This window comes from Balaenoptera musculus, chromosome 2 (assembly GCF_009873245.2).
Source record: "Balaenoptera musculus isolate JJ_BM4_2016_0621 chromosome 2, mBalMus1.pri.v3, whole genome shotgun sequence".
Lineage (NCBI taxonomy): Eukaryota > Metazoa > Chordata > Mammalia > Artiodactyla > Balaenopteridae > Balaenoptera > Balaenoptera musculus.
The window spans coordinates 18,960,598-18,983,523 of record NC_045786.1 but is presented as its reverse complement, the minus strand read 5'-3'; the positions used below and the strand labels follow the sequence as shown (position 1 = coordinate 18,983,523).

The 22,926-nt window shown below is 39.5% G+C and overlaps 1 protein-coding gene across 15 annotated transcripts in view; it reads left to right on the top strand.

The window, feature by feature from the left end:
• Nucleotides 1-22,926, top strand: part of ABI1 (abl interactor 1) — a 97,506-nt gene that overhangs the window by 46,118 nt on the left and 28,462 nt on the right. The gene's annotated exons all lie outside the window — the stretch shown is intronic.

Below are 22,926 nucleotides of genomic sequence, written 5' to 3'. Positions count from 1 at the left end.
CCCTTAGGGTCTGGCAAGGAGTAGATCCTTGAATCTTTAAATTATCCATGTGGAACTTCAGAAAATCTGTAGTCCTTTGTGAATAAGTCCTTTGTGAATAAGTCCTTGTGAATAAGCATCACTGTTTTTTTTTCAAATTAATTAAAATATTTATTTATTAACATTAGCTTTTAAAATTTATTTATTTTATTTTATTTGTTTTATTTTTGGCTGTGTTGGGTCTTCGTTACTGTGCGTGGGCTTTCTCTAGTTGTGTCGAGCGGGGGCTGCTCTTTGTTGCGGTGTGTGGGCTTCTCATTGCAGTGGCCTCTCTTGTTGTGGAGCACGGGCTCTAGGCGCGTGGGCTTCCGTAGTTGTGGCACACAGGCTCAGTAGTTGTGGCTCGTGGGCTCTAGAGCGCAGGCTCAGTAGTTGTGGTGCACGGGCTTAGTTGCTCCGCAGCATGTGGGATCTTCCCAGACCAGGGCTCAAACCTGTGTCCCCTGCATTGGCAGGCAGATTCTTAACCACTGCGCCACCAGGGAAGCCCAATATTTATTTATTTATTTATTTATTTGGCTACACAGGGTCTTAGTTGCAGCACTTGAGATCTTCATTGCCAGGATCTTCATTGCCAGTGCGGGATCTTCGTTGCGGCATGCAAGATCTAGTTCCCTGACCAGGCATCGAACCCGGGCTCCCTGCATTGGGAGCGCAGAGTCTTAGCCACTAGACCACCAGGGACGTCCCTCACTGTTGTTTTTAGAAAGTTCTCCATTTCAAAGGAAAATGAATGTACCCTAGTGTAAATTTTGAATTATCAATGATTTGGTTCAGAATCTTAAACATAGTACTTAATGTGGTCACTGAAAATATTTTTGCCCACCTGTTCCCTGAGAAAGTCCAAGTGTGGAGAATTAAAAAAAGGCTGAAGTGGATTAGAACCTGTAATTAGATAGTGTCAGTGTTTGCAGTCTTCTCCGTACTCACACTCTGCCTTGCAGTTCTTGTGAAACAACCAGGCAGGAGCTGGTCAACAAATAAGAGCGAGGATTGACCATTACCATGAAAAAGAAAATCTCTGTGCCTATTTTATTAAAAACCCACACCCACCTCTATCAGATGATATTTCAATCCTTAAACGTTGCCTTCAGGACAAAGGCTGGATTGTTGGCGTGGTATTGATGCAAGCATGATCTTGTCTTCCCCTGCCTTTCTAGCTTCATTCCTTCCCTTCCTTCACACTCTGTGCTTCACACCTCCTCATTCATTCAGAGTTCTAGCAGTGTGCCGCCGTAGTGGCTAGTCCCTTTGCTTGGAATGTCTGTCTCCCCGATTTCCTCTGCCTGGCTAACTCCTGCTCATTGTTTAGGCTTCAGCTGAATTGTCCTGGTCTCATGGAAACCTTTTCCTTGGTTCCAGAAGGCTAGGTTTGATCTTTCCTTGTACTTCTGTGCCTACTGCTTCATGACAGATAGCTTATGTTTGGTCTTCCTGATCTGTTCTCTCCCCGCTGGTCTTTACCCTGGGAGGTTAACTGTATGGATTATGTCAATGGGCGTCTGTGACTTCCGGCTTCAGATAGGGTGCAGCCAGTGTGGACATGGGTAGGTCGGGAGCAGTGAGGAAGGTAAGCTCAGAATATTTATTTCCCTGGTTTCTTCCTGGTGGACTGGCTGTGTCCCAAGACAAGTCATTATTCCCCTCAATAAAGCCCTTCCTGGTGGCCTTGTCTGTGTGACTTTCTCTTCCTCGTCTGGTAATCTCTCCTGCCCTTGTCCTTTTGGATTTAGGGGTGCGGTTCCTGCTGCTAACACTAGTTCCTGTACCTTCCTTTCTGTTCCCCTATCCCTCACCGTTCCTTTGTATTTAGTCCCTCTATGTAATAAATGCTTTTTGAATTTTTCTAATTGGAATAGTTCATCAGTTTCTGATTGGAAATCTGGCTAATACAGCCCACCATGTGTTATTTCTGATACTGCCCCCTCTTTCCTCCTGTTTTTGCCTTTGCCCTCACTTAGGGAAGCAGGAAGCTCAGCTGGTGAAGTTCTAAAGCACCCTCTTTCCACTTTAGACAGGACAGTGCTACTTTTGTTTATATTACATAATGAGATTCTGTGTAAGAGTTGATTTGAAATTAGGATGAACAACAGAAAGATTTGAAAATCAGTGACTGCAAGAAAAAAAAACCTTAAAATCTTTTTAACAGCATTTAAGTTACTGTAAGAGGCCTGGCACCTGCCTTTATTTTTAGCCTTATCCCTTACTACTAACCCACCTAGGACCTTTAAATTCCAGGGATAAGAAATCTCTCTGCCTGTCAGTGTCCTGGCTCATATTGTTACAGACATGTTTCACCTGGCTAACTCCCACTCATCCTTGAGGTCTTACCCTAAATTTTATTAAAGGGTGGTTTTCCCCAATTCCCCTTTCTGGCCTGCCTCCCACCTGCACACATATTATTAGAATTCTGTTAATTTTTTTTATAACATCCTATACTTCCCTTTCGTAGCATTTATTATTAGAATTGCATCGTTAATTTGTCCTATTCACTGTCTGCCTTCCATAGGGTTCACTGTGATCTTTGCTGTATTTCTGGTGCCTAACATGCATACGTCTATTTATTCAACAAATAAAAGGGAAGGAAATTATAGTGGAAGGTCTCAGAATCTCTTTAGAGGAACTCAATGCAGAGACTTTAGGGCCATTAGAATTTGTAACAGTTTTGAATGGGGCCATCCCCTTTTAATTTCAGTTGATGGAAAAAAAAGTCATTGTATCCTTATTTTAGAGAAACCTTATTTGGTTGTGTTCCTCCACAGACTAATGGAACATTGATTGCTAAATACCTCTGAATCATTGAACTTGAAAAAAAAAAAGGCTCTCATTTTTATCACTGAGTAGTAAAGATGACTTAAAATATTGTTTTGGAGGGGGAGGAGGGACAATTTTAAGCTCACAGAAAAATTGCACGTACAGGACAAAGAACTTTTTTGTTTTGGACTGTTTGAGAATAACCTGCTGCTATGATGCCCCATCACTCCTGAATACTTCGGTGTGTATTTTCTAGACATAAGTACATGCTACTGCATAGCCATAAAACAGTCGTCAAAATCAGGTTAATTAGCATCTAATCCACACATTCTACTTATCTGCCAATTTGTTCAATAGCTTTATGGGAAAAAGACCCAGTTCAGAAGCATTTAGTTAACATGTCTCCTCAGCCTTCTTCAAACTGCAACAGTTCCTCAGTCTACCCTTGACTTCACCTGACCTTGATACTTTTGAAAATTATAGGCCAGTCAGTTTGTAGAATGTCAATATGAATGTTTGTTTCTTCATGATTAGATTCATGCGATAAATTAAAGATAACTTTTTGGAGGCAATAGCTTCCTATTTAAAAACCACTTTCATTGTCTTAATTTTTTAAAGAAACTTTTTTTGTTTACTTTTAAGTCTTTTTAAAGTGTTTCTAGCATTAGGACTTGTAAATCCATAATAATATATAAAGACAGAGGAAATCTATAAAGAATCTGGCATGTACATCAAGGCATAACATCCCTAAAAATATTTTGTTAGAGATCCAACAAAATTTGCTGTCATAGGAATTTTTATTTCAACTAATCAGGAATAATTTATTTTGCTATATTTTGTCATTAAGATCGTTTCAGATCTAAAAAATTTTCAGATTTAAAAATCCTTTGGTTCTGAATTGCAAGTGATACTTGAGAACTTCTAAGACATAAATAAGTATATTTAATTATGGCAGAACTTATTTCTAAAATAACCAACCATCTTGGTTAAAAACAAATTGTATACATTTTAGCTCTGAAATAATTTGAAAATCCAAATGAAGGCAGTCAGAATCACTGTTCTAAGCCTATTTTTAGTTATTTTTCCTTTGAGCTGATTTCCTTTCTAGCCACCTGCAGTTTTATGCGCAGTCACACGTGTTCATTTTTTCTAAAACTGTTCCCCCACCAAGCTTGGCATGAAAGTAGCTTCTCTAATGTTTTTGGTTTGTTCTTTTGAAGAGCAAAGTATAAATTATAAAACCTCCATTGAGTAAATTCATGTAAAAATATTTTTGATGAAAGACAGCATTACTATGGAATAAAGGATTCTCTGGCTCTAGGGTTTTTTAAAATTACAGTTTATTTTGTCTTGATGTCATTATACTACATATTAATTATAGAATTTATCTTTTCCATTCTTTAAAAAAATTTTTTTTAACCTTTTATTGAAGTATAACATATAGAAAATGCACAAAATGTAAACCTACATTTTTAATGTATTATCACAAAGGAAAAACCTGTGTATTCATCAAGACCCACAACATAGCCAATCATCCTTATGTTCTTCCCACCTGCCACCCCTCCTCTCCTTTCCAAAGGTAATCACCATCCTGACCTCTGGTAATGTAATTTAGTTGTTTTTTTTTTTTAACATCTTTATTGGAGTATAATTGCTTTACAGTGTTGTGTTAGTTTCTGCTGTATAACAAAGTGAACTTTTCCATTCTTTTTACTTTCAACTTTTTCCTGTTAAGATTTGTCTCTTTTTAGAATAGCTGGATTTAAAAAAATACAGTGTGAGAGTTCCTTCGTGCACTAGTGGTTAGGATTCCAGGCTTTCGTTGCCATGGCCTGGGTTCAATCCCTGGTCAGGGACCTGAGATGCTGCAAGCCAAAAATAAAAATTAAAAAAAAAAATACAGTGTGATATTTCTTTTAACTGGGGCATTTATTGCATTTATACTTAATGTAGTTATTGATATATTTGGATTCAGATGAACCACCATTATTTTGTACTTTTTATTCATGTCATCTATTGTTACTTTTTCTTTTTCTTTTCTTTTCTTTTCTTCTCTTTTCCCTCCTTCCCTCCCTCCCTCCCTCCCTCCCTTCCTTCCTTCCTTCCTTCCTCTGGATTAACATTCTCTTTTGGATTAACATTCTTTGGAGGCCTTATTGTGTATGTGTGCACGTATATGTATGTGCATATGTGATGTGTGTATGCTGCCTCCTGCTTATGGTGAATTATTTCCTTATGTGTTTTATAAATTTTGATTGTGAGCTCATCTTAAGATCTCATCTTTGAGATCTCTCTGCAGGCTAAGGGTAATACATTGATAAGATAAATTGATTATTCCTAGACAGTTTTGTTCTGCCAGATGTTTTAGGGATACTGTCAATCCAGGACTATTTAGAGTTTTGTACCTGAAAACTTCATGGAACATGTTATACTATCTTGGATAACTGCCCCCTTTCCTCTCCTGTGTGTGTGTGTGTATATATTAGTGTCCTAGAGGTGTTGTAACAATTACCTCAAACTTAATGTCTTAACACAACTTTATTATCTTATAGTTCTGAAGCTTAGAAATATGAAATGGGTTTCACTGGGGCCAAAATTGAGATGTGGGCAGGATTGTTCTTTCTGGACATTCTATGGGAGAAGCTGTTCTCTTGCCTTATTTTAGCTTCCAGAGGCTTCCTCCATTTCTTAGCTGGTGGCCTCTTCCTCCATCTTCAAGCCAGAAATGGCCAGTTGAGTCTTTTTCACATGGCATCACTCTGATCAGCACTAACTGTCCTGCCTCCCTCTTTCCCTTTTAATTAAAGACCCTTGTGATTATATGAGCCCACATCAGTAATCCTGAATAATCTTCTTTTCTCAAGACCCTTAACTTAATCACATTTGCAAAGTTCCTTTTGCCATGTCAATTCTATCTTCCCACCTTCAGCAAGCCAAGACCTTATATTTACTTCCCATTTGGCATAAAAGTCTAAGCCCATTTGTTAGTGGCCAGCAAGCCCCTATAGAATAGCTTCTTTCATATTTTCTGCTCTGAGTTTTAGTCCTCCTTTCTCCTTCTCCCTGGATTTTCTTTGCTCTATTTAATATTGGACTGAATTTTAAAAAGATGCTGTCATAGTCTATCAAGCATGTTTAGGCAGTTTGTAAGTGGGAGAGTTTTCAGGTTATCTAATCTGTCATATTGCCTCGGTTGGTATTCCTTATATTAGCAAGGTATTCCTGAGTTTTAATAAGATATAAGGTCTTATTACTATTACTTTTATTTTCCTATTATCTTTTAATTTAAAATGCTTTTAATTTAGCCTCAAAAGAAAACAAAACAAAAGCCAACCCCCAAAACCTCAGTGAATCTCATCTTTGAACAAGCTTGTCATTTAACTGTGATTAAAAGTCAGTTTCTCTGTTTAAGTACTCTGTTTTACTCTTATCAGCAAACTGTGTCTTTTTTCTTTAATCTGACCCAGCCTGGCCTGGGTTACTCTGGTTTTGCTACTCAACCAGACCAAGAATCTCTCTTACAACATCCTGTTTCCCTTTTTGACTGTCTGGTCAGGTGGTTCTCTTTCAATACAAATTTTTATTTTCTGTTTTTCTGTCTCATTTGAGCTAAAGGCATATAGATATTATTCTCTGCCCAGGTGTTATCATTGGGCTTCATTTCACAATTCCCTCTGTCCGTCTGATAATATGTGAGTGTGTCCAAGCCAGTCAGATACTACCTAAGGGATTATAGTGAAAAACTAAATTCTGTATCGCCCCTTTCTTTACCCAGTCTTGCTTTCTAGAGCACTTTTATAGTAAGTACTGTGTATTAGGCTTTTTACACACATGAACACCTATGAATTAATTCTCACAACAATCCCATCTCACAGATGAAGAAACTGGTATACAAAAAAGTTATATTACTTCTTCAGGATCATACAGCTATTAAATGGCATTATTTGAACTAGGAAGTCTCATTTTAGAATCTGCTTGTTATCACTGTGCTGTACTGCCCTTAGTTTTAGACTGAAAATTATTTTCCTTCGAAAGGCAATATAGTCCATTTCTTCTGGCTTCCAGTATTGTCATTGAGGTGTCTGATATGTCTCTGATTCTAGATCCTTTGTATGTAACTTGTCTTTTTCTCTCTGGAAACCTTTGGAATATTCTCTTTAGCTGTGGTGTCTTGAAATTTCACAGGGAAATAACTTGGTATTGGTCTTTTGAAAGTACATTATGCTGGCACTTGGGGGATATGCTACTATATTTTGTGGGGGGGGGTCTAGTGTTATTTCTTTGATAATTTCTTTTCCCGTGTATTCTCTGTTCTTTTTTTCTAGATGTTCTATTCAGATATTAGACCTTCTGAATTAATATTTTAGTACTGTTTTCCTTTCTAGTTTCTACATCTTTGGGAGACTTCCTCAACTATAAATTCCAGTGTACCAAATATTTATATTGTTAAGTTTTACTATTTTTAATTTTTAAGAATTTTCTTGCTCTTTTTCACAAGTTGAATTCTTATTAATGAATTACCTTTTACTCTTCATATAATATATAAACATATATGACATATAAATATATATATTTCATATAATATAAACCCTTTTAAAAAAAGGATTCCTCTAGTCTCTGCAAATTTTTTTTTCATGTTCTTTTTTTCTGTTTTTTGTTTGTTTTGTTTTAGGTCCTCCCCTACCCCCTCTGCAATGTTATATCAAATAATCTGGTGATCCTAGTCTGCATCTTTTTAAGAATGAGGAACTGAAATGCTTAAGTAGAAACTATAAATATGTGACAGAGACTGTCAGTTGGGGGGGTTGGGCTTTGGGCAGGGCCCCACCCAAGTCTTCAGTATTTAGAAGTCTTTTCTTGTGCTGTTCTGTTTCTGCAGTGAGGAGTTTTTCTAATTTCTTTCATGAGAATTGTGTTTATGAGGAAAAGCTGGCATTTGAGAACATGGTGAGTGGAAGGACGGCGAACTCAACAGTTCAGTATATAGACACTCAATTCTCCAGCTTTTAGCTCTGTTCCTCACTTTTAAAAGAAAAGCAGTTGTATTGAGATAGAATTCACATACCATACAATTTACCCACTTAAAGTGTACAATTCAGTGGCTTTTGTTATATTCACAGTTACACATCCATCACCACAGCAATTTTAGAATATTGTCATTACCCCAAAAAAGAAACCCCCTATCCTTCTTAGCTCTCACTCCCCAATCCCTGAATCCTCTCTCCACCTAGCCCTAAGCAACTAACAATTTACTTTTTATCCTTGTAGATTTGCCTATTCTGGGTATTTCATATAAATGGAATCATGTAGTAAGCGGTCCTTTGCAATGGTTTCTTTCACTTAGCATGATGTTTTCAAAGCTCATCCATATTGTGGCATGTGTCAGTGCTTATTCCTTTTTATTGCCAAATAATATTCTATTTTATGGATATATCAGATTTATCCATTTATTAGTTAATGGATATTTGGACTGTTTCTACTTTTTGGCTATTATGGATAATGCTGCTATGAACATTTGTGTACAAGTTTCTGTGTGGACATATGTTTTCAGTTATATTGGTTATATACCTATGAGTGGAATTGCTGGATCCTGTGGTAACTCTGTGTTTAACCCTTCAAGGGACTGCTGACTGTTATCCAAAGTGGCTGCAGCATTTTACATTGCCACTGGCAGTGTATCAAGGTTTCAGTTTCTCCACATCCTCACAATCTCTGTTTTATCTATTTTTTTTTAATAGCCATCCTAGTGGATGTCAAGTGGTATCTATCTCATTGTGGTTTTGATTCTGTTCCTCACTTTTGTAGTCTAAAGAAACTGTTGCTTCCAAATTCTGAGCCTCTCAAGAGTTATTTTTTTCTTTTAGAATAAATTGCCTTGCTGTCTACGGGCGTTTTGGGTTTTAGCTTCTTCTGTTGTTCTGTTCAGTTAGTTACCTTGCTTCCATTTGCTTTCTGATATCCAGCGATTTATTGGAAGTTCTTGTCCACTGATTTTTCTCCTCTTATTTCCCTTTATCATTTTGGGGAGGAAAAAATATATATATATTCAATTTATATATAATTTATAATTCTATATATATATATATAAAATAATGTAATCAATCCTCTAAATTTAATCTCTAAATTTAATCTACCAACTTGTATCTTTAAATATTCTTTCTGTATAAATATCCCCAAATGTTGTCCTTGCTTGTAAGAAGAATTACAGGACCAAAAATACTCCTGTGATGAATATGAAAGAAATGAGGCTCAGAGGGGTTATTATTAAGTACAATCCAAATCCTTTTAAAGTGTTGGATTTGACTCTTCTGATAATACTGATTTATACTCTTTGTTATATGTCTGATATAGCTGGAACATCTTAAATGAATTAAGTAACAATTTTTAATTTCTAAGATTGCTCATAACAGTTGTATTTATTATTGGCTATAAGCTTTAACAGGTTTAACATCATCTGGTAAACTCAGAGTTAAACACTTCAATATGGATTGGGGAACAGAGAATAATAATAATGATAATAATAATAATAAATAATAAATAAAGCTAACATTTATTTAGTTCTTTCCATGCCAGACACTGTTGAAAATCCTTTATACATGTTACCTCATTTAATCCTCATATTAACTGTGTGAGGTTGATAAAATTCTTTGTTTTTAAACCTCATTTGTCTGGTAAGAAAACTGAGGGCATAGAGTAGTTTAGTAATTTGCTCAAGGCTGCACAGCTGGTAAATGGTAGAGTCCACTCGTAAATCTATGCAGTGTGCTTCCTGAGTCTATGCTTTTGAAGTCATTAGATTATAATGCCTGACATTTCTACAGAATTTTAAATATATTATCTTTTTGAGAGGGGTGGGACACTCATGAGATATTAAAACAAATGTTAATTCTTGGGTAAGGAGTAGTAGTTGGGGAATTAGTACAAGTTTATGAGTGATATGTAGAAGATGAACTGTGACCTAATGTTCTCTTAAAAGTTCATATTTACTTTAGATCCTGGTTTGGATCAAAAATGATTATCACTAAATTAAGCACAAAAAATTGTCTTTTGATGTGGACACATAATTGCCATGTAGAGTGTTGTATAGTGTGCATTATATTTCTTAAGCAGGAGGGGAGGAGACAGAAAAGTGTCCTTGTGTTGTACTGAAGTTGGGTGTAGGCCAAAGTGTTAGTGACAGATCCAGTTTTTCCCAGGATAAAATGTTTCAGAATAATTCTGATCTGGGTGTTTTATATTATGTTCTTCCACCAGAGTCTTATTTTGCAGCTCATCTTTTCTAAATAGGTCTGTTTTATAGTGTGTATATATAGGTCATTCTGAATCAAGTTAACTTCGCAGTTGATTGGGACCTTGTTTCAAGCTTATTGAACAAAGCTCTGTAACACAGAATTTTGGGCATAGGGCCATTTCCAGAGTCTGGTCCAAATAAGCAGTAACAGACAAAGATTGTCTCTTTCTTAGCTGAAGGCTTTCTGTGTGAGGCTTGTCTCAGGACTCTTTTACACTTTTTCTACCCCTTTCATACTCCTCTCCTTTTTCTATTCAGGGCAAAAGTGTTTTGGTTTTCATTCTGTAGTTACTCATTCAGCAAGCATTTATTGTGCTTTTACTTACATACAAGGTTCTTTGCTTGAAACCTATAATGACCTCGCTGTATTGGAACTGTCATTTGTGGGGATAGTAGGCCTTCGGATATGATATTGAAGAAAATATGTGAAATATTAAGTAGTTTTGCTATGTCATACTTCTTTCCCGCCTGTCTTTTGATAATTAAAAAGGATTGTTTTCTGGAGGATATTTAAAAGGAGCATATGATTTCTTTACACACCGCCCCCCCCCCCCAACTTCCCAAAGTGATAAGGGAGAGTATAATTAAAACAACATATTTCCATACAATAATTTTAAATAATCATGTCTTAAAAGACAACTTAAAAATCTTGTCTACTTGGGAAATTTATCTTTTTATTTCAACATTCATTTTGGAAAACACTGTTTTTCTTTTAAATAGAATCACTTTTGGAATATTGTAACTGTTCTTTCCTTCGAACCTTTGCTTTCTACACAATTTATTTTACCTATTCCTATTCAATTCCCGTTCTGCTCATATTATGAAGGGTCCGCCTGGCCCTTTAAAAAGAACTTGTCAAGTTTGGTTTCCTAATTTCTTTAGTCTTTCTTTAATAACTCTTAATATGAGTAGAGTTCAACTTATTTTTATTTATGCTCTTTTAAATTTTCTCTAATCTCTAGGCAGGTGTTGTATTTTCATGCCTCTTTGCCTTTGTTTATACTGTTACTTTTGCTTGGAATCCGCCCCTCCCCCCCACCAGTCTACTTTCTTCTCTTTGGCCTGCCAGATATGGCTGGCTAAAGTGAGGTTTCTTTTATGGAGTGTTCTGATAATGCTCCAGGAATAGTAGTCATTTTTTTCTCTGTGCTCTGTTTGTGCTTTTTGTGCAATTTAAAGACTTAAAAAAATTATACTAAATAACATTCAAAAGAATAAATGTAATGTAACATAAATTTTATAATAAAATAAACATCTGTGACTCTACCACCAAAGTTAACTAGAAAATGGTCAATTCTGTTTTTTCTGCCTTTGTGCTTCAATCTATACTCCCAAGGGGCATTATTATCATTATTTCCTTGCCCTTTTAAAGTTTATCACAAATTACGTGTATCCTTAAATAGTTACTGTTTAATTTTGTTTGGGTTTGGGTTTAATAAAAATAGATTCAGGCTGTATGTAGTCAAAACCAAAGCCCAGTATAGCTTGCTTTTTTAATTCAGCGTTATGTTTCTACTATTTACCTGTATTTCATATATTTCATTCACAGTAGTTCATTCTCATTAATGTAATATTTCAAGTATAAATTTGCCACTTATTTGCATTTACATTTAATGAATCTGGAATTGGTTTTTTCGCTCTAGGGTGAGGTAGGGATCCATTTTCTGTGTTTCTATCTGGCAAACTAGTTGCCCTATTTAAATAATGCATTCTTTTCTCCTGTGCAATCATTGTAAGGTAACAAGTTTCCTTATGATCATGAGTTTGTTTCTGAGTTGTATCTTCTGTTGAATTGGTCCATTTATTTAACCCTATTTAAGAACCCTACTGTTTTATTTACTTTGGCTTTATAGTAAATGTCAGCAGGCAAGCCCCCACCTCCCCCTTTCTTTTTTTTTTTTTAAACCATGTCTTGGTCATTCTTTCCCCCTTGCCCTTCCATATATATTTTGAAACCATGAGAAACCCAGTTAGGGCTTTTATTGAGAGGCATTGAAGCTGAAGATCAGTTTGGGAAGATTTGGCATCAATACTACATTGGATGGGAGTGGAGGAAGGAGACGTATATCTGGTTGTGAGTAGGTGGGGTGTGTTGTACTTGGCTTTGAAGGCCACACATTTTTTTTTTTTCAGGTTAATCTGTCAAACTCTCATTTCACTATTTATAACTGCATGGGGAGGGAGTTTCTTAGGGTTATTCAGGGTGTTCTGGTTATTTTGGGGGGTAGAATATTTCTGCTGATTTTCCTATGTTCCCCATTGCTATTATTCTTTCTCACAACTCTTGATGTTATTTGTACTTGTCATGGTAAGTCTGTCAGGAGAGTTTTCTAGTTGTGTTTTTGTTTTTGTTTTTTTAAATAAATAAATTTATTTATTTATTTTTTGGCTGCGTTGGTTTTTGTTGCTGCACATGGGCTTTCTTTAGTTGTGTCGAGTGGGGCTACTCTTGGTTGCAGTGTGCAGGCTTCTCATGGCAGTGGCTTCTCTTGTTGCGGAGCACGGGCTCTAGGCGCGTGGGCTTCAGTAGTTGTGGCATGTGGGCTCAGTAGTTGTGGCACGTGGGCTCAGTAGTTGTGGCTCACGGGCTCTAGAGCGCAGGCTCTGTAGTTGTGGCGCACGCGCTTAGTTGTTCCGTGGCATGTGGAATCTTCCTGGACCAGGGCTCGAACCCATGTCCCCTGCATTGGCAGGTGGATTTTTAACCACTGCACCACCAGGGAAGCCCCTCTAGTTGTGCTTTATTAGCTCTAGGTTGTGCCTCTTAACGTTACCCAGATCCAAGCCTTGTTTACTTTTATTAGGCTACTGCAGCTATGTCTTTGTTACCAGCCCATTGCAGTACTGTTTCATTTTATGTGCTTAAAGTGCAATATAAAATAATAATAAAATTCAAAAAATTATTTTTTAAATGTGAAGATTGTCTTCAAATTAAAAAATAATTAGGAACCATTGTGTAATTTCAAAACTGGACAGGGACGTTGTTAAACTATTTTATTGTCATTTGATGTTTAAGCAGGAAACAAATACTGTCCTGTGTTATACTTAGTTCTTGAATTTTTGTGAGTTTTGGATTATAGATAAGATCTTTAAGAATATACTAATGCCTTACAAGGTGATCACCCTGTGCCTGTTCATTCGATTCATTACTTCCACATGTATCTCATATACATTCTTTCTATTTATCAGTTCTCTCCTATCAGTTCTCCTATCAGGTGCTGAATCATCAAGCATGGTCATTGATCAGAACTTGTCTTTGGGTTTCTATCTTTTCTCTAGTTTGTCCTACTGATACCCATATCTGTAAGATCTGCTTTCTTCTTTCAAATGAATTTTAGCCTTTAGGACTTGTCTACCTTGGAATCAATGAGTTTCAAGCTTCTAGAACCTTAATGCTTGTTAGACTGGGCTCTGAGGAGTTTTCTAAAATCTTTTTTATTGCTAGTGGCAAAACTAGAGATTTCAACATAATTCATATTCGTCATCTTTCCTTTTTTATTTTATTTTTTAAGATAAAAATCACATATATTTAAGATGTACACCACCATGATTTGATACACATATACCTAGTGAAATATGACTACAGTCAAGCTAATTAATGTATGTTTTCCTCATATAGTTACCTTTTTTGGTATGTGTGTGATGAGAGCACTTGAAATCCATTCTCCTAGCACATTCCCAGGATTCAGTACAGTATTATTACCTGTAGTCACCATGCTGTACATTGGATCTCTAGACTTATTCATCCTGCACGCCTGCAACTTTGTCCCCTTTGACTAACAACTCCTCATTTCACCCACCTCCCCACCCCTGGGAACCACCATTCTGCTCTCTGCTTCTAGTGTTCAACTTTTTAAGATTCCACATATGAGTGAGATCATGACGTGTCTCCCCCACCCCCAGCCCCGTATCTGACGTATTGCACTTAGCTTAATGTCCTCCAGTTTCAACATCTATCGTGTTTCTAATACACCATGTGCTGTGTCAATGTTTTTATATTAATAATTTGGAAAATACTTTGCCTTAATTGCAGGGTTGTAGATTGGGTAGTTTGATAAATATGATTCAGTTGTGGTTAATTTTTTCTGGTACTTTTTGTATTAAGCAATATTATAAATAGATTCTAATATTATCCCAGCCCCCATTTTATGTAAGCAAAGTGGAATCTTAGTGAGTTAAAACTTGTATAAAATTGCATAACTAGTAAGTGAAAGAGTGTTCAAACCAAGGCTTTGTGATTTCACATTTGTGTGCCTTTTTAAAAAAATGAGTGGTTTTCACCTGTGCTTCATGGGTCTAGGGATTGCTGTAGGTGCTACAGCTTGCTAGTCCCTCTCAGCTTGGGATACTCTTGAATTTTATGGTTATTATATTAGAATTGAAAACTAATTTTCTTTATATCAGACTGCTTCTTTTGCCATCTAAAGATAAAGTGTGAAAGTAAGGAAATTCAAATATGAGAAGGAATTGGTCTCCTTGGAAAAGCTAACTTTGGCTTGGTGAACATATGCATGCTGCTGTTATACAAATGTTCCAAGCCTGTTCCCCTCCTCCTCCTGCTTTATTCACTCACCCTGTCGTATGGAGGGTTGTACATCGCCGGACGGGTTGTGATGTGGACTTTCATGATTCGAATTGGGAGACTGGGGAGGGAGTAAACTCAGAGTAAAGTTTTTTCAAGTAATTTGAAATAGTGTCCTGAATAGTTCTACAGTGTGTGAGGGAAATGGGAAGGATGAAAAAAAGATGATTTTAAGGAGAGTTGTGGACACCATGATGTTTGAGAAAAATATGGAAAGAACTTGAGCCATTTTGAATTTGTTTTTCCCATGAAGGCTGGGAGCCATGTGGGATATTCTTTTAAATAGGATTTAAGCCGGTAAGATAGCTTCAGATTTTTTCATTTTGTCTTTGCAAGTTTACTTTTTTGGTGAAGATCACCATGGTTATACCATGGAGAACAGATTGGAAAGAGGCTAGATTGGATGCAGGTGGACCAGTTAGATGGCAGATGCAGTAGCCAAGGTGAGAGATGATAGTAGATTGACTAGGATTAAAGTGTTGGAAACAGAAGGAAACAAATTTCTGGTACTTAAAGGTAAATGTGACAAGATTTAGTGATATTGGGTATGAAATAAGTGCTAGATGTCTGAACTATATAACTTGATAGAGAACTGAAGTAGGAAGTAAAGTCGACTCTGTGTGTGATTTTGGGCACACTCATTTTGAGGTACCATTGAAATATACCAGAGGAACATGGCAGGTGTTTGTATGATTCTGTAGCGCACAGGAGAGGTCTAGAATAGAGAAAAGTTTATGTGAGTGTAGGAGTAATTTAGACCTGAATGTGGATGAGTTTGCCAAGGAGAAAAGGGGAAGATCCTACGACTAAACCGGGAGGCACCATGCCTGTCAGGCGGCCTTGTAAAGGAGACACAGGATGGGTGTTCGGGAGTTAGGAGCACACCAAGGTGAGTGGTGATCCATCTTTTTTTTTTTTTCCTTTCCAGTGAAATCTCTGTTTTTCCTTCTGTGGAATAATGAGTACCTAAACTTAATTCCATGTCAAGCAAAATTTAGCTAAAATTTGTACTAGTTAATCTTGTGCTGGAACTGTCAGACAAGGAAGGAGTTTGAGATATGTAGGGGCACACACACAAAAAAATGTAGCTAACTGCAGTTTAACAAGTTAGCCTGCCATAGTTTCATGGATGCTGGTAGAAGACACAAGACTTCTCAGAGACATCGGACTTGATTACTCATGGCAGGAGCAGGATCAGAGTCGTTAGCATTCGTGCTGGTTTCCCCAGCCCCACGCTCCACAGAGGACTGTGAGGAGGGTGAGTGATGCCTGTGGTGACGCCGCTCCTACATTTGCAGCACAGTCTGTTACAGGAGAGGAACCTCCAAACCTTCATAATGGGCAGTAAGCCTGCCTGACCTTAATCCTGGAGGGAGGTGACGTCTTTATTGTGCTAGATAGTGAACAAACCTGCCCTTTGTTCCTGAGGGAGGTATTTCTATCCTTCCTGGCTGTTCGCTGTTCCGCTGGACAGACATACTTAAGATAGTCTGGAACAAAGAGAGGCAGCGCCTCCACCTACAAGATGCACAGAAACGCAGTGGGCCCAAGGATAATTGCCTTCCAACAGCATTCACCCCTCATGTCTCTTCCTTCTTGGCTTCTGGTAAAATTTCCCATGATTACTCTCTTCATTGGCCACCCTGAGTAATCTATCTGACAGAGCCTGGGACTGGAGCCATTCAGTTTGTCTCATAAAACCATGTAATTTAGGTTACGTACTATCAACATGGTAGCAGGATGAGGCCAAACTGCAATCTTGACCTCAATTGTGCTCCCCAGGGTCCTAGACCAGCCAGCTGAACAAATACCATAAACCTTCAGGGTCTACCTTAGAGAGCCAAGTGGCTTTCTCTTTAAGTTTCTGTACTGACTTTCTACTTGACCCAAGTACTGCAGGAGTATTAGGGAATGCACAGATTTGGCCTCGCCTGCAGGAAGGAAGTCTAGGGCAGTTCTGTCATCCATAATGATCCTGGCCCATGAGCTGACACTGACCTGAATGGCTCCAGGGCTGATACGATCTCATTGTTCACCTCAGCTAAAGTCAGGGACAGATTTCAAACTACCATTTCTAATTGGATAACTCCCATTTTAGGCATAAATGCCTCAGAGCAGATTGCACATAATTAACAAGTGAGTTATCCTTCTGGGAGGGCCCCCTCCCCCCAGTCAAGAATAGCCTTACTTTGGAGAGGTCACAGCCATCTGTGGATACAGGATCTACTGGTGGTGCTTGCTTAAACACTTGAAGGTCTCTTATGATCACCCCTACAGTGCACGTCACCGCATTTCTGGAGGGAAGTAAGGTCATGCCTGGCTTCCGCACGAGTACTCCTGTGAAGAGTGTGGTGCTTACAGGTGTCGTCCGCCCTCCCACCCCCCGACCCCAGGTGGGACCTACTTAGCGAGCACAGGCTGGCAGCTTCTCCAGTGTTGCCTCCTGGACAGCTGGCAAGCCTTAGGGCTCCCAGTTCAGTACAAATAACTGAGTCTAGTACTTCTTTTTGTTTTGGAGGTGTTACCTGAAGGCAGTCAGTCCAGTCTGTCCTGTTTGTCTGTGCCACCTGTCAGGTAGCATTCACCTGCCCCTTAGAGATGGCTGAATGATAGCTACAGGAATTGGGGGGCGGTTTGGAAAGACACCTGGAGGTATTGGCAGGTGTTCTGTGTGGGAGGCTCAGGGGCTAGGACCATCTTCTTCTGCTTTCCTAAGATTTTTCAGTGACCTTGAGGAGAAGGATGATCACGTGATCAGAGCTGTCCAGCAGGGCATGGCAGAGCCGGCAGGCAGTTCAGTTTATTAAGGCACTAAGGCACTTGCACAATCTGGGAGAGCCGCACCCGGGACTTTTCCTTTGTGAGGAAGGTTCTGGGGGATTCAGAAAGACAGAATCACAAATGTCCCTCCTTCTTAGCTCCTGAGGTTTAAAGTGTTTCTTTCACTGGTGCCAGGGTTGTTCTCCTTCCACTGCTATAGAATCAGTGTGTCCCATTCCAGTCACTAACCTTTCCCTTTTTCCCAATTATCCCTGACCCTCACCCTGACCTTTTTTGTCTGGAAGGGTCAGGTGCCAGAGGGACAAGAGCATTTTTATTAAACTTAGAGATCCTATTATATCTACCACTTTGGTCCACATGGTCCAGTGTAAGGGGATTTGGTGAGCAGAATACTTAAGACCACAGAAGTACAACAAGAAAATTCAGGCGGCTAAATCACAATTAAGTTAAAATTCCCAAGGCCCCCTTTTGGCTGGGCTGCCACCCAAAGGCTGTACCGATCAGGCCAGCATGGGGTCTCCATTAGGGGAAAGAATGAAGCATCACGCTCGGGTGGATCCCAACTGGCCAAGAGGAGACAGTCTCTTTCTGGGAACAGCCACGTTCAGTGACCAACCTGCTTGCTGACGTATGTAAACCAGGAAGAGCTAAGGGGAGTATAGTCAGAAATCTTTTAGAGTTGACTAAAAAAAAATTTTTTTAAATTGTGGTAAAATACACGTAACAAGATTTCCCATCTTAACTATTTTTAAGTGTACAGCTCAGTAGTGTTAAGTACATTCACGGTGTTGTGCAACCGGTCTCCAGAACTGTTTTCATCTTGCAAGACTGAAACTCTGTCCCCATTAAACAACAGCTCCCATTGCTCTCTCCCTGCAGCCGCTGGCAACCACCATGTTACTTTCTTTTTTTTTTTTTTTTTTCCACCATGTTACTTTCTGTCTCTATGAATTTGACTCTAGGCACCTCATATAAGTGGAATCATACAATACTTGTTCTTTTGCGACTGCTTATTTCACTCAGCATAATGTCCTCAGGTTCATCCATGTTGTAGTATGTGTCAGAATTTCCTCCCTTTTTAAGGCTGAATAATATTCCATTGAATGAATATATATATACCACATTTTGTTTATCCATTCTTTCATTGATGGACACTTGGGTTACTTCTACCTTTTGGCTCTTGTGAATAATACCACTGTAAACATAAGTGTACACATACCTCTTGGAGACTCTGCTTTCAATTCTTTGGGGTATATACCCAGCAGTGGAATTGCTGGACCATATGGTAATTCTATATTTAAGTATTTAGGACCCACCATACTGTTTCCCACAGCAGCTGTACTGTTTTACATTCCTACCAGCAGTGCACAAGGGTTCCAATTGCTCCACATCCTTGCCAACATTTGTTATTTTCTTTTTTGTTTGGGGGGGCGGATAGCAGCCATCCTGACGGGTGTGATGTCTCATTGTGCTTTTTTTTATTAGTTATCTATTTTACACATACTGGTGTCATTGTGGTTTTGATTTGCATTTCCCTAATGATTAGTGATGTTGAACACCGTTTCATGTACTTATTGGCCATTTGTATATCTTCTTTGGAGAAACGTCTATTCAAGTCCTTTGACCATTTTTGAATTCAGTTGTCTTTTGTTTTTGAGTTTTTTAAGTGGATTTTTGAGGACGCTGTTTCAGCACTCACCAATACAAGATGCCTGTGGATGGTAGGGAATGTGGAAGGCCATCACATACTTTGACAAACAACCCATTTTTTGTGACTTTTGTGTTAAAAAGTATACCATTGTCAGATAGCAAATGGTTTGGAAAGTGAAAAACATGACACAGATTAGTGTCAGGGGCCACAGTGGTATGGTTGGAGCCAGCTGGTTGGATTTGTATTGTAATACCATAACCTGAAAGAATGTCATCAGCGGTGAGGCACTACTGATGGTCTGAAGACGGGGTTAAAGGTCTGATGTAGCCAGTCTGCTAGTAGCGGGAGATGTGGCCTCTCTCACCATGAGACGAATGGGTCTTTTTCCGGGAGTCACCTGTGTGGGACGCAGAGGTTGCCTCTGCATCAGGAACAGAGTCCTTTACTCTGTGTCTGTTCAGTGATGGTCCATGTGTTGACACATCTGGAGTGGTGATGGATCCACCAGCAGAGATGGCAGTCTGGGCAGTGCAGGCTTCATCAGCAGCTGGACTCCTGTTGGCTTCATCAGACAATGGGCCCTTACTATGGCCCATATTAGTGACCCAGATGGTCTGCTTGGCAACTACTATTTGTCTCCACAGTTTATATGGCAAGTCTTTAAGATGTCAGTCTGTAGTTTTCCAAGTAGCAGACCCAAACAGCTGTTACCAATGGGTATTAGCCCCATATCAGTAAAAGCCTAACAAGGTTTATCTCCGGGAATATCAGCCAGATCTCTGAGAACATCCTTGAGTTCTGCCCGCAGAGCACAGCAACCACAAGCACTTCCCTTTCTGCATAGCTGGCACTGAGGTTGAACAGCACAGCAGTCCACGGAGCACCACAGGGTCTCGGCTTAGTTGAATCATTAGTGCACCAGGCCCAGGCATTTAGGGGATCCTCTGTGAATCAAGGGCCTCACTGAACCAACAGAATGGAAAATAAATTTTCCCTAAAGGGGTAGCTGCCACTGTTCCCTGTAGAGCTGAGAGGTCATAGGGGCCAGGCTGGCTGCATTCTTGAATATACCAAGTCCAAGGGGCACCTCTGGTGGAGGCTGTTCCTCTTGTCAGACGCTCCAGTCAGTAACGTTACCCAGGCACAGAGACTTGTACTCAGAGGGGTCATAAGGACTGTGGGCCACTAAGGCTGCTAGTGCTTTTCTACATCTGGCTCTTCCCAGGTGGCATAATCCCCTCTGGCTCTTAAGAGCATTCACCGTGCAAGCATGAAAAATATGAACACCAATTATACATTCAGTGTTGGAAGCCACAACAGTAATACATTGAGTTGGTACCAAGAGTCCCACCCAAAAGAACACATTAGCATCTCTTCCCCACTGTGAACTGCACCCAAACCTCATAGCTGAAAGCAGGTACCCTCTCCCTCCACAGGATGAGGCATGAAGGTGACATGGGCTCCAATATATATCAATCAGAGCTATGAAATGTCCCTCCCCTCCCCGCAGTGATCTCGCAAACCCAGGTGTGTTTGATCTTCAGTTCCCCTTGGGGACTGGGAGAACTTGGCCCCGCCCCTAACAGTCTTTCTCTTTAAAGGGTGTAGGGGGGAGGCTGGGAGAGAGCAGCTCTGCACCAGTAAACAAGGTGAACTCAGCTTTGAGTGGCGCTGTAGCTGCGAGCACTTGGGGCACCCAAAGCCCTGTGTTGTGTACTCTGTGGCAGGGCCGTCGTTGCTGACTGGCGTCATCCATTTCCGTTAGGGATGCCTTGATTCAGCGGCTACAGCCACATCACTTCCCGGCGGGGCCGTGAGTTTGTACTCCTTGGCCGACTTGGGCTTGGTCCGCACGGGTGGCATCCTTGTTTTTAGGAGTCCGCCTAATGTGGACTGTCTGCTGCTCGCTCCATTGTCAAGAGAGCAGCTCTTCAGTTCTTGCTTGATTTCAGCATAAGGACTAGGAGGGTCTTCTGAAGCTGATAGAATTTAATCTGGATTTCTGTGGGTGAGTTTTTCATTCTGTGGTGAATCATTTGCTAAATCATCATTTAAAATCCACTTTAGTACGGAAGAGCCCAAAGACTAGTCAGTGCCCTTGGGAGATTGTTTCGGGGAAAGTTTCCCAGAAGGGCCAGAACTGTCTTATAGCAGACAGGGCCCACTGCCAAAACCTGAGGTCTTTTATTTATCTCGAATGGGTTTAGTGTTGAGAAGACAGACTGCAGGAGGGGCTGAGCACCAAGATAGCCAGGTGTTGCCTTTCTTCTTTAACAAGCATTATGTGCCCCTCCCACCCCCTCAATCTCCCCAGCAAACTAGCAGTGGCTAGATTCTCCTGGTTCTGCCCACAGTGGTTACAGTTTTCCTTCTTTCACACTCAATATGGATACATTTATGGTGCTCCTGCCTCCCTCTGCCAGACAGATCTTATTACTAGTTGTTTACAGGGCTGACCTGGTGAGCTTGGTGGATAGCTGACAGTAACCAGGGCATCATTCAGGCTGCTCTGTTTGAAACTACTTCCTGGTACTCAGCCTGAAACTGCTGCCCCAGTTCAGCCTCATTAGCAGGCAATGAAGTAGAGGACCAGACATTGCCTGGGGGGGGACCATACAATTTGGTCAACATGTTCACTCACGATTCCCGTGGACTTTTCTCAGTTCCTGTTAACTGTCCTTTCATTCCATTTCTAAAAAGCTTTGTCTTTGTCAGCATTCCATCTTCATTACCAAAACTGTCAAAAATTGTGAGGGGTTTGAGATCTTACCCTTTGTGGAAGCTCACAAGTTAGCCTGCACAATTCCATGGATTCGAGTAGAAGACATGAGACTCCCGGTCAGAGACAAAAGATGTCACTACTCCTGGCAGTAGTCAGCACTTGTGTCAGATAACCAGCCACAATTTCTACAGGATACTGCAGAGAGAGCCAGGTGATTGATGCCTGCATACACAATTGGGTGTGTTATAGAAAAGGAACTCCCAGCTTAGGGGACCAGATCTTTTGTAATGGGCAGTAAGCCTTCCTGCCCTTTGCCCTGGGGAGTGACAGTATCTTTATTATACCGGACAGTAAACAAACCTGCCTTTTGCTCTTTGAGGAGACACTGTATCTTCTAAGGCTGTTTACTATATAAATATACAGAACAAAGGGAATCAGTACCTCTTCTCACAAGATGTGCAGAAATGCACATAACATTAAACTTTTTTTCCTGACAATACCTTCCCCACCCCCTTTCAGATCAGTTCACATACTTACATTTTCTCACCTAGGCTACTGTAATTACTTCCTAACTGGTCTCACTGCCAGTAGTCTTCTATCTGTCCTCAACACCTGTGCCAGAGGGATCTTTTAAAATGCAGACCTGATGATGTCACTCAGTTTAAATTTGTTATTGGTTTCGCATTACTGTTAGGCCAAAGTTTAAATTGTTGAGTGGTTGTGTAATTATTTCTCATGTGCTGACTACTACCCAGTTTTTAAATGTTGGCAATTAAATAAGGGGGAAAAAAACCTTTTTAAAGCCGTAAAGGCCAGTACTAGATAGGCTGCAGATGTGTAGGCTGCATGCTGCCAGATTGGAACCTCTGGTTTTATCTTTTTTTTTTTTTTCTCTTACACCTTTGTCTGCAACATGTTCTTTTTGCCTTGAATAATTTACATATTTGCCTCATATTTTTATTCATTTTTTAAAAACCTACTTACTCTATAAAGCCTTCTCAACCTAGTTGGACATCTTGCTCTAAATACCTTTAATTTCAAATAAACTGTGCGTGTGTCATTATAGTACTTAATCTAGTTGTTATTATTGATTTTTTTTTTCTGGT